General features: G+C 51.3%; 1 protein-coding gene across 1 annotated transcript in view; it reads left to right on the top strand.

The window, feature by feature from the left end:
• Positions 1–12,018, top strand: part of LOC140430274 (eosinophil peroxidase-like) — a 93,089-nt gene that overhangs the window by 17,032 nt on the left and 64,039 nt on the right. The window lies entirely within an intron of this gene.

The raw sequence follows: 12,018 nt of genomic DNA, 5'->3' as shown, positions 1-12,018 counted from the left end.
TTGTCCAAATATAAACAACATTGACTCCTTTAGCCCATCCACAGTCATGAGGTTACATCGGCACATGGCCATTTCTCAATTTCTCAGTTCTGCCACAGTCCTTCTGCCTTCGCAAACTCCTCCGTTGCTTCCGCCGTTCCAAAATAAAAGTCCTTGCGTTTGTAAGTCACCCTCAGCTTCGCTGGATATACAATGATGCACTGCACCTTGCTAATGTACAGTGCCCTCTTCACCCGGTTGAAGGCAGCCCACCTCCTCGCCAGCTCCACCGTAAAGTCCTGGTATACACGTATACCAGCTCCAGCCCACTGCACCACCTGCTTCTGCTTGGCCCAGCACAGGACCTTCTCCTTCACACTGTACCTACGGAAGCACAGAGTCACTACCCTTGGTGGCTCACTCGCCTTTGGTACAGGCCTCCACGACCAATGAGCCCGATCCAGTTCATATCGGGAGGGATCCTCCCCCTCTCCCAATAGTTTCGCCAGCATCGCGGCAAAATACTCAGTCGGCCTCGGTCCTTCAACTCCTTCGGGCAGCCCCACAATCGTCAAATTCTGTCGCCTGGATCTGTTTTCCAGGTCTTCCATTTTTCCTCACAGATCCTTGTTAATCTCCATCACCTTCCGCATCTCCTTCCCCATCGAGGCAAGTTGATCACCGTGCTGCAATAATGTCTCCTCCACTTCCTTTAGCGCCTCCCCTTGCTCTTGCACGTCCACCACTGCGCTCGCCACTGCCGTTGTCACCGGGGTAATCGCCTCCTCCACCAGCACACTCAAAACCTCTCTCATCTCCTTCCTCATTGTCTCCATGTATTTTGTAAACCGCCTTTCGAATTCCGCAGCCATCACCTTAGTTATTTCTTCAGCCATAAGCAATGTGGCCTACCCTGGTGCTCCAGCCTCCATTTTCCTTAGTGACCCCGCGGTGACTTTTCCACTCCCCGACGTACCTTCAGCTGTTTTTTTTACGGCCGTTTTTTTGCTCACCCACGACATTTTTCTTTACTGTGCCTTCACTGTGCCTCCTCTGTGCCTTCTCCCTGCTTTTGCCGCCTCTGTGGACCCTGGAACCGGGCTGAAAGCCCCCGAAAATGCCGTTCCCGAACGGGAGCCCTCCATTGTGCGGCTTCCTCCCGCCCGCCGTCACCGGAAGTCCCCTGAGGCGCCGGTCTTGCTGGTGACTTTATAGAACATAGAACATAGAACATAGAACAATACAGCGCAGTACAGGCCCTTCGGCCCACGATGTTGCACCGAAACAAAAGCCATCTAACCTACACTATACCATTATCATCCATATGTTTATCCAATAAACTTTTAAATGCCCTCAATGTTGGCGAGTTCACTACTGTAGCAGGTAGGGCATTCCACGGCCTCACTACTCTTTGCGTAAAGAACCTACCCCTGACCTCTGTCCTATATCTATTACCCCTCAGTTTAAGGCTATGTCCCCTCGTGCTAGCCATTTCCATCCGCGGGAGAAGGCTCTCACTGTCCACCCTATCTAACCCTCTGATCATTTTGTATGCCTCTATTAAGTCTCCTCTTAACCTTCTTCTCTCTAACGAAAACAACCTCAAGTCCATCAGCCTTTCCTCATAAGATTTTCCCTCCATACCAGGCAACATCCTGGTAAATCTCCTCTGCACCCGTTCCAAAGCCTCCACGTCCTTCCTATAATGCGGTGACCAGAACTGTACGCAATACTCCAAATGCGGCCGTACCAGAGTTCTGTACAGCTGCAACATGACCTCCTGACTCCGGAATTCAATCCCTCTACCAATAAAGGCCAACACTCCATAGGCCTTCTTCACCACCCTATCAACCTGGGTGGCAACTTTCAGGGATCTATGTACATGGACACCTAGATCCCTCTGCTCATCCACACTTTCAAGAACTTTTCCATTAGCCAAATATTCCACATTCCTGTTTTTCCTTCCAAAGTGAATCACCTCACACTTCTCTACATTAAACTCCATTTGCCACCTCTCAGCCCAGCACTGCAGCTTATCTATATCCCTCTGTAACCTGCTACTTCCTTCCACACTATCGACAACACCACCGACTTTAGTATCGTCTGCAAATTTACTCACCCACCCTTCTGCGCCTTCCTCTAGGTCATTGATAAAAATGACAAACAGCAACGGCCCCAGAACAGATCCTTGTGGTACTCCACTTGTGACAGAACTCCATTCTGAACATTTCCCATCAACCACCACCCTCTGTCTTCTTTCAGCTAGCCAATTTCTGATCCACATCTCTAAATCACCCTCAATCCCCAGCCTCCGTATTTTCTGTAATAGCCTACCGTGGGGAACCTTATCAAACGCTTTGCTGAAATCCATATACACCACATTAACTGCTCTACCCTCGTCTACCTGTTCAGTCACCTTCTCAAAGAACTCGATAAGGTTTGTGAGGCATGACCTACCCTTCACAAAGCCATGCTGACTATCCCTGATCATATTATTCCTATCTAGATGATTATAAATCTTGTCTCTTATAATCCCCTCCAAGACTTTACCCACTACAGACGTGAGGCTCACCGGTCTATAGTTGCCGGGGTTGTCTCTGCTCCCCTTTTTGAACAAAGGGACCACATTTGCTATCCTCCAGTCCTCTGGCACTATTCCTGTATCCAATGATGCCATAAAAATCAAAGCCAATGGTCCAGCAATCTCTTCCCTGGCCTCCCAGAGAATCCTAGGATAAATCCCATCAGGTCCCGGGGACTTATCTATTTTCAGCCTGTCCAGAATTGCCAACACCTCTTCCCTACGTACCTCAATGCCATCTAATCTATTTACCTGGAGCTCAGCATTCTCCTCCACAACATTATCTTTTTCCTGAGTGAATACTGACGAAAAATATTCATTTAGTATCTCGCCTATCTCTTCAGACTCTACACACAACTTCCCATCCCTGTCCTTGACTGGTCCTACTCTGTCCCTAGTCATTCGCTTATTCCTGACATACCTATAGAAAGCTTTTGGGTTTTCCTTGATCCTTCCTGCCAAATACTTCTCATGTCCCCTCCTTGCTCGTCTTAGCTCTCTCTTTAGATCCTTCCTCGCTACCTTGTAACTATCCATCGCCCCAACTGAAACTTCACACCTCATCTTCACATAGGCCTCCTTCTTCCTCTTAACAAGAGATTCCACTTCTTTGGTAAACCACGGTTCCCTCGCTCGGCACCTTCCTCCCCGCCTGACCGGTACATACTTATCAAGAACACGCAGTAGCTGATCCTTGAACAAGCTCCACTTATCCAGTGTGTCCAACACTTGCAGCCTACATCTCCACCTTATCCCCCCCAAGTCACGTCTAATGGCATCATAATTGCCCTTCCCCCAGCTATAACTCTTGCCCTGCGGTGTATACTTATCCCTTTCCATCCTTAACGTAAACGTCACCGAATTGTGGTCACTGTCCCCAAAGTGCTCACCTACCTCCAAATCCAACACCTGGCCTGGTTCATTACCCAAAACCAAATCCAATGTGGCCTCGCCTCTTGTTGGCCTGTCAACAAACTGTGTCAGGAAACCCTCCTGCACACACTGTACAAAAAACGACCCATCTAATGTACTCGAACTATATCTTTTCCAGTCAATATTTGGAAAGTTAAAGTCTCCCATAATAACTACCCTATTACTTTCGCTCTTATCCAGGATCATCCTCGCCATCCTTTCCTCTACATCCCTAGAACTATTTGGAGGCCTATAGAAAACTCCCAACAGGGTGACCTCTCCTTTCCTGTTTCTAACCTCAGCCCATACTACCTCGGAAGATGAGTCCCCATCTAGCATCCTCTCCGCCACCGTAATACTGCTCTTGACTAGCAGCGCCACACCTCCCCCTCTTTTGCCTCCTTCTCTGAGCTTACTAAAACACCTAAACCCCGGAACCTGCAACATCCATTCCTGTCCCTGCTCTATCCATGTCTCCGAAATGGCCACAACATCGAAGTCCCAGGTACCAACCCATGCTGCCAGTTCCCCTACCTTATTTCGTATACTCCTGGCATTGAAGTAGACACACTTCAAACCACCTACCTGAACACTGGCCCCCTCCTGCGACGTCAAATCTGAGCTCCTGACCTCTATACTCTCATTCTCCCTTACCCTAAAACTACAATCCAGGTTCCCATGCCCCTGCTGCATTAGTTTAAACCCCCCCAAAGAGCACTAACAAATCTCCCCCCCAGGATATTTGTGCCCCAACTGTGTGGGATGTTCCAGTGAGAAAATCCCCAAGCTCCAAAAAAATGACTAAGTGTGGGTGAATACAGGTCGAGATTCTGCTCAGACACCTGGCAAGAATCACCCTGCGAAATCTACCCAAAATGACACGATGGACGCGATTCTCCAGCCTCGTTATGTTCTCGCTCGAGCGAAACGAGGCCAGTGACTAGGGGGAGAGGCCAAAAACGAGAACCGCACCGGCCTGTTCCCGAAGGCGAAATCAGGATCTCGCCGTAGCGTGGCGAGAAACCAATTAACTGCTTAAACTCTATTTCTATAAAATTAACGGGAGCCACCCCATCTCCGACGGCCTCCTGTTAATCAGCGGCCTCCCCAGAAAGTGGTCATGATGGCGCCGATTAGTACTCCCATTTAAAAACGTGAACCTGGCGGAAGTACTCCTGTGAGATGGACCTCTATGGGAGGGTAGGGGGAGGCGCTGGGGGTGCAACCGAGGTGGGCAACCACATGCAGCACCACCATGCCAACACCTGGATCGGTGTATCCGTTCCAAGGGTAACTCTTGTGCCTGCCCGTCTGCCCCACCGACCACCCATAACCCCCATCGGCTGCCGAGGCCTCTGGCCGTGCGGCTGAAGGCTATTGCTAATAGGGAATTGGCAATTATGGTTAAGTGAGCACCTCACACAACCCAAGTTGATACCCATGGGTGGGCGGGCCATGTAGCATGTGGGAGTCATTGCCTAGCATACCAATCAGACCGTGATGCCTGGACACTGCCTGAAAACTGCAGGAGGCAACACCACACACGCAGCAGCCAACATCCAAACACCCAAGGGATGGGACACAGCTTCGTGGACATGTCCATGGCCGGAGGGTGGGTGAGTGCTATGGGGAGAAGACCATCACCCGGTCCAGGTGACATTATGAGCGGGTGTGTGGCGTACAGGGTCTGCGATCCGGTGAGGGGAGCCTGCTGTGTCCGGAAGTGCATGGGCAGGGCGCTCCAGGGAGGGGGGATCAATGGGGGATTGGAGTGTCCCGGGTGGGAGCCACCGCTGTTTGTCAGTCTATACCCTCTCTCACTATTGAATGCTGTGGTAGGGATTTTGGACCCAGCAGAACAGGCCCTAGTGGTGCTGCTGCTTCATAATGAGGCCAGACGCCGGAGACGGCAGCAGCAGCAGCAGCATTTGCAGGTGCTCGAGGCGGCGGCCCATGTGCCGGACCCCGCCCCACACCCTGAGGACTCAGCCGCCCATCAGGCCAGGGAGGGACCCAGAGGGGAGTCCCGTGACGGCCCAAGGTGTAGAGCCGTCGCTGGTCATTTGAACAGCAGGAGGCACCGCCTCAGCAAGGCAGCACCTGGGTCTCGTCCTCGTGGAATTGGCACCACATGGAGGAGGAGGAGGACACCTGTTCCCGGTGGACGTCAAGGTTACCGCAGCCCTGAGCTTTTACTCCTCGGGATATTTCCAGGGCTCGAGCGGGGGCCTGTGTGGCATCTCGCAGGCCACAGCCCACAGGTGCATCCGACAGGCCATGGAATCCCTGTTTGTCCGGGTGGGAAACTATATCATCTTTGACATGGACCAAGCCCAGCAAGATGCCTGGCAGCAGGGTTCTCCAGCATTGCCGGGATGCCCCAGGTCAGGCGTAATAGATAGCACACATGTTGCCCTGCGCTCACCGCGCCATCCGGGAGTACCCTATTTAACAGCAAGGAATTCCACTCCCAAAACATACAGCTCATGTGCGACCACCACATGAAGATCATGCACGTGTGTGCCCGCTTCCCGGGGAGTATCCATGACAGCTACATCCTGGGGCAGTCGGTCATCCCTTGTCTCTTTGAGGAGCATCCTAGGATGGGTGGCTGGCTCTTGGGGGAAGCGGGCACGCACGTCCCATGGCCCTCAATGCCCCTGGCAGCCATCCTCAGGGGGCTCTGGTGCACTTGTCGGTGGCACATGCACAGCCATGCCGGCCTGTTCTAGGTGCTTACTGTGAGATGCGGCCTCAGCAGAGGGGTGGAACCCGGGAGAGCTGGTGGCCACCATTTCCACTGGTCCAGGTTGCCACCTAGCACTCCCTCCTTCCGATCGCTGCCATTAGGGCCCTGGGGTTCAACTTGGGACAGAGGGGTAGATGGTTCAAGCCCCAGCATCCCCTCCATCATCTGACTCTGCCAGCCCTGGCGGCTCCCCAATGTCCATGGTGTCGCCACCCTCGGCGATGATCGTCAGCGACTGAAACATGCTCTGCAGCGCCTCGGCAATGCTCACCTGTAACTGGGACAAGCTCCACAGCACCTCGGCCATTCCCATCTGTGAGCGGTGTGGTGCGTCCCAGATTGTGCCCATGAGCCTGACCATTAACACTTCCCACAAGGTGCGTGTATCTGCATTTGTGGAGTGTGGGGATGACAGCTGGGAAGCCTTGATCGTGTCTTCCTCGGAAGTCCCCTCCGAGGTGGTCTCCTGGCAGCCATGAGAGGGGTCCGCCTGGGGTGGGCCAGCGCCTTCATCTGGTTAACCTGTGGGAGAATGGACATGTGGTCAAGGGAGAGATGGATCAGTCAGAAGGCAATAACAATTCATATTTGACAGCTTCTCTGGTGGAGCCTGAAGGTTCCTCACCTCTGCGGCTCCCCTGTCCCGGCCACCCAAGTCACCTCCAGGGCCCGTTCATCGAAGGAGGTGGCGATGCTTATGTCTGGCACCCCACCGTCAGTCTGGGCCCACTCCTGATGATTGCGGGAGAGCTCTTCCTGAGGAGACACAGAGAGGGCATCGTGAGCCACATGCGTGGTTCACAGTGGTGAGGGGGGGGGTGTGAAGGAAGGGTTGGGGTTTGAAGGGAGAGGGGGTGAAGGGAGGGTTGGGGGGCCTGAAGGGAGAGGTGGGTGGAGGGAGGGTGGGGGTTGCATGGTGAGTTGGGGGATGGATGCTTGCGTGGGGGCAGAAAGGTCCCAGGGAAGGGAGGGGAAACATTGGTGTCTGCTCACTCGTGCTTCCCGGTATAGGTTGTTGACCTTTTTCCTGCACTGGAGGTCAGACCTCCTGGTCACACTCCCTGAGCTCACAGCCGCCGCTACTTCAACCCAGGCAGCACTGGCTGCCCTGTGGCTGACCCTCCAGGACCTTGGGAGGAACAGGACATCCTATTAACCTTTACAATCTGCACCCAGCCTGCTAATGGTAAGGGGAGGCTATCCCATCTCAACAAATCTGTCCTGACCTTGTCCAGCAGGCTGGTAAAATTCAATTTACGGAGCCACCTGCACCCCAGGTACCTGAAGTGAGCAGTCGACACATGAAACGGCAACCCCCTCAAGCCAGCTCCCACCCCTGGTGAAGAAACCAAAAACACTCGCTCTTCTCTAAATTCAATTTGTATCCCGAAAAGGCCCCAAATTACCTGAGCAGCCCCATTGTTTCATCCACCCTGCGGCCCAGGTTAGAAATATACAACAAAAGGTCATCATCATACAGGACATTTAATGCTCCCCACCTCCCCCCATCCCCTCCACTCATCCGAACACCTCAGCGTAATGGCCAAAGTCTCTATTGTGAACACAAACAAGAGGGGGGATGTGGCACACCCCTACCTCGTTCCTCTATGCAGCTGAAAATATTACGAATTCACCTCATTCGTACATACACTCGCCTTCCGTTCCTTATATACAATTTGACCCATGCCACAAACTTAAACCTAATCCCAAACAGCTCCAACACCACAAACAAATAATTCCACTCTACTCCATTAAACGCCTTCTCCGCATCAAGTGCCACCACCACTTCCGGCTCACCCCTTCTGATGGGGAGAGCACAGCATTTCAAAAGCGCCGCACATTCAAGGACAACTGCCTAGCCTTCACAAAACCTGTCTGATCCTCTGCAATCACCTGTGGAAGACACTCCTCTAACTTAAGCGGCAACACTTTGGCAAGACACTTGGCATTGACATGTAACAGGAATATTGGCCGATACGGCCCACAATTCACCCAGTCCTTATCCTTTCTTAACAACAGCGAAATAGATGCCTGTCCCATCGTCTCTGGGAGCACCCCCTTAACCACCATGTCATGTCCTCAAATATTTCTACCAACAGCGGTGCCAGCCTATCCAAACATTTTTATATAATTCCACCGGGATCCCATTAGGTCCAGGTGCCTTGCCCGTTTGCATCTTCCCTATCTGAACTTCCTCAATTTCCACTAGCTCCTCCAACCCAACCCTCTCCTCCTTCCTACTTTAGGACACTCCAGCTCCTCCAAGAACTCCCTCACATCCGACTCATCCATGGAGTTTCCGACCTATATAACCTCTTATAAAACTCCTCCAATGCCCTGTTCACCTGTTCCAGCGCCACCACCAACCCCATTGCCCCATCCCGGTACTGAACAATCTCTCACGAAGCCACCTGCTGATGTAGTTGACCTGCCAACAAGTGACTGGCCCTCTCCCCGTATTTGTACACCACACACGTCGCCCCCTCAACTGACGTAACGCTCTTAAAGACAAAAGGTCAAACAGCGCCTGCAGTTCCTTTCTACTGACCAAAAGCTTCAGAGTGGGATCTTCCCATCAGCTTCCAAGATTTAATCTACCAGTAGCTACCACTCCAGTCTTGCCTCCCGATCCACCTGCACCTTATATTTGATGATCTTATACCTTACCACCACCTTCAGAGCCTCCCAAACCACCAACAGTGAGACCTCCCCATTCCTACTGAACCCCACATAACCATCAATCACCCTTCCCACCCTCACACAAAGACTTGGATCCACCGGCAACCGCACATCCAACCTCAATGCCAGCCTCAGTGTAGGCCTCCTCTCCAGGGCCACATCCACCAAATGCGGAGCATGATCCAAAATGTGAATTGCCGAGTAGTCCGGTTTTCTCACCCAGGGCTACGACAAGCTCCTCATAATAAAGATGTCAATCCTTGAGAACACATTATGCACTGGCAAAAGAAGGAATACTCCCTACCCCCTGGATGTAAGAACCGCCATGGGTTCATTCCCCCATCCCCCCAACATCCTCCCGCCCACCACCACCATCACCGAAGGGTTCAATGAACACGGCTTCCATCTTCGGATGCGGCACCATATTTAAATCCCCCCCCTAAAATTAATTGTTGTGTGTCCAGGCCTGATAGGCAGCCAACATCCTCTTCATAAACCCTACATCATCCCACTTTGAGGCATACACGCCAACCAAGACCACCAACCTCCCAAAGCATCCGTTCCTGTAATGTATCTGGTCCCCTGATCTGCCACCACCTTCTCCATCTGAAACCTAGCTCTCTTATCGACTAGTACCGCTATACTCCTGGCCCAGCTATCAAAGCCCAAGTGGAATACCTGATTCACAGCATCCCACCATCCCCAAAACACCCCTTCCGACCACAACAAAAGAAAACAAAGTCGAAACTCAGTTCAATCCCAGTCCTTCAGCCCGCACGAGCACCTCCGCCTCCTCCACCGTCTCAAAGTAATAGTTCTTGGAATTATGCGTAACTCTCAATTTTGTTGGGTAGACCACCCTTAACTGCACATTACTCTTATAAAGCGCCGCCTTCGCCCTGTTAAAGGCACCCGACGTCTTGCCAACTCCACCATCCTGGTATATATGAATATCACTGCCTTCCGGCCTTACCTCTTGGTTCTGCTTGGTCCATCTCAGCACTTTCTCCTTCATCTGATAGCTGTGAATACAAACTATCACAGCTCTCGGTGGCCCATTCACCTTTGGCTTCAGCCGGAGCGACCGGTGAACCCTGACCAGTTCAAAGAGGGAGGTGTTCTCTTCCTCCCCCAATCACTTGCCGAACATCTCCGAAAAGTACTCTGTCGGCCTCTGGCCCTCCACCCTCTCAGGCAGCCCCACAATCCGCAAATTCTGCCAACCTGACCACTTTGGCTCTCAGCCCTTTGTTACTTCCCTCCACCTTTCTCAGTTCCTCTCCCATCAAGGTGAGCTGGTAGCTGTGCCGCGACAATGCCCGCTCCACCCCCTTCGACACCTCTCCTTGCTTTCGCACTGCCGTCGACGTCTTTCCAAGAGTCTCCTTTATCGGGGCCAGCATATTGTTCAGCAGCTGCTTGAGCGTTCCCATCATCTCCTTTCCATGCCGCTCAAAATGCTTGGCAAACTGCTGCTCAAACTCCATCGCCATCACCTCGGCCAGTGTGTCCACCATAATGAGTGCAGCCCCACCCGGCGAGCTTGCTCCTGCCATCTTTCCTTCCACAGAATTCTGCACCGATACCCAAGCTCGCAAGCGGATTAGTGCTTGTTCCTTTTTGTGCCGTATTCTTCTGTTGGGTTTTCAACTAAAACTGGGTAAAAAGGGTCAAAAAACAAAAGCTCTAACGGGTGCCACCCAATGTCGACCTCCACCTACATGTTGCCGCAGAAAGCCGGCTTGGTACTTTATTGTTAAATTTGTTTTTTGCTTTCCCAGGAGATTATGTAGTTGCTAGAGGGTGAGCACCTTTGGGGGTCATAAAGCTGAGTTGTTCTGTGAGACTGGGTCAATGGGCCACCAGTTTCCATCATTTTCGTACAAGCGTCATGAGACATTTCTTAAAGACAATTAAGGACAATCAGCAAATGCTGATCTGGTCAGGAACACTGACACCCCAGAAAGGAATTTAAAGAACTTCTTCATAGATGTATCGCTCTTTCACTTTTACACACACCCTTGTACCGTGTACTTTATTCAACAGAAGGTGAGAACAGAGTAAAATCTCCAGTGAATGAGCAATTTTTTTCATTCAATCATGGGAAGTGACCACTACCGGCAAGGCCAGGATTTATTGCCAATTCCAATTACTCTTTACAAAGGGGTGATGAGCCACCTTATTGAACTGCTGCAGCCCATGTGATGTCTGTAATCTCTAGGTGCTGTTAGGGAGGGAGCTTCAGGATTTTGACCCAGTGATGATGGAGGAACGGTGATATATTTCCAAGCCAGTTTGGTTCACGGCTTGGAAGGGAACTTCCAGATGGTGGAGTTTAGGGGATTTGGAAAATGTTCTTTCTAACTGTTGGTACACAATCTCTGTGGTGATACACCACTGTACTTCCCTAGCATTGTACATAGTTATATAATAGTTGTGTGTAACGTGGCCCTTTAATCCTGTGTATTGTACTGTGTATTGTACTGTAGCTCTGTAGAGGTTCGGTCACCTGTATGTAACCTGACCTGGCCACGCAGAGCTCCGCCTTAGCCACTCCCCCGGGAGTTAAGTATAAGACCCAACTTCTGAGACCTGACCCATTTTGTCTGGGGTCGTCTGTGTCGGGTAAGCTTCCTATGTAGTGTATTAAAGCCTTGGTTAAAGTCTCACATGTCTTTGTGGTTCTTGACTCTTAGTGCATCAATCTCCGAAGGAAAAATCCTGCAATTGTTTGAAACGTATGTTCTTCTACTCTGATCTCAATACAGATCCAAGTTAACTATTCTAATGTTTCCATGAATAACGGAAGTTAAGGCACAAAGGCTAAAGTGTCTCAGCTTCAACCATATTTCTGTACCGGGTTATCTGATCTAAACTCGGGTATTAGTTGAAATGCAATATTTTAAAATGGGGGAAAATCAGCCAGGATCCCAACTCCTGAACCTGCTGGAAAATGCACACGTGGTTATCAGTTGAGGGCAGGAATACAGCTCGGCTCCGATCCCCTGAATGGTGGGAAAACTTCATAAAACCCCCCTGACATGATCCACACCTGAAGAATGATCATTCTGGTGAAGTTTTCATTCTGAATCAGTGCCTTTAAGACATACAAGGGGGG

Source organism: Scyliorhinus torazame, chromosome 10, assembly GCF_047496885.1.
Source record: "Scyliorhinus torazame isolate Kashiwa2021f chromosome 10, sScyTor2.1, whole genome shotgun sequence".
Taxonomy (NCBI): Eukaryota; Metazoa; Chordata; class Chondrichthyes; order Carcharhiniformes; family Scyliorhinidae; genus Scyliorhinus; species Scyliorhinus torazame.
Note: the sequence above shows the minus strand (reverse complement) of the source record. Positions and strands in the feature narration are given on the sequence as shown.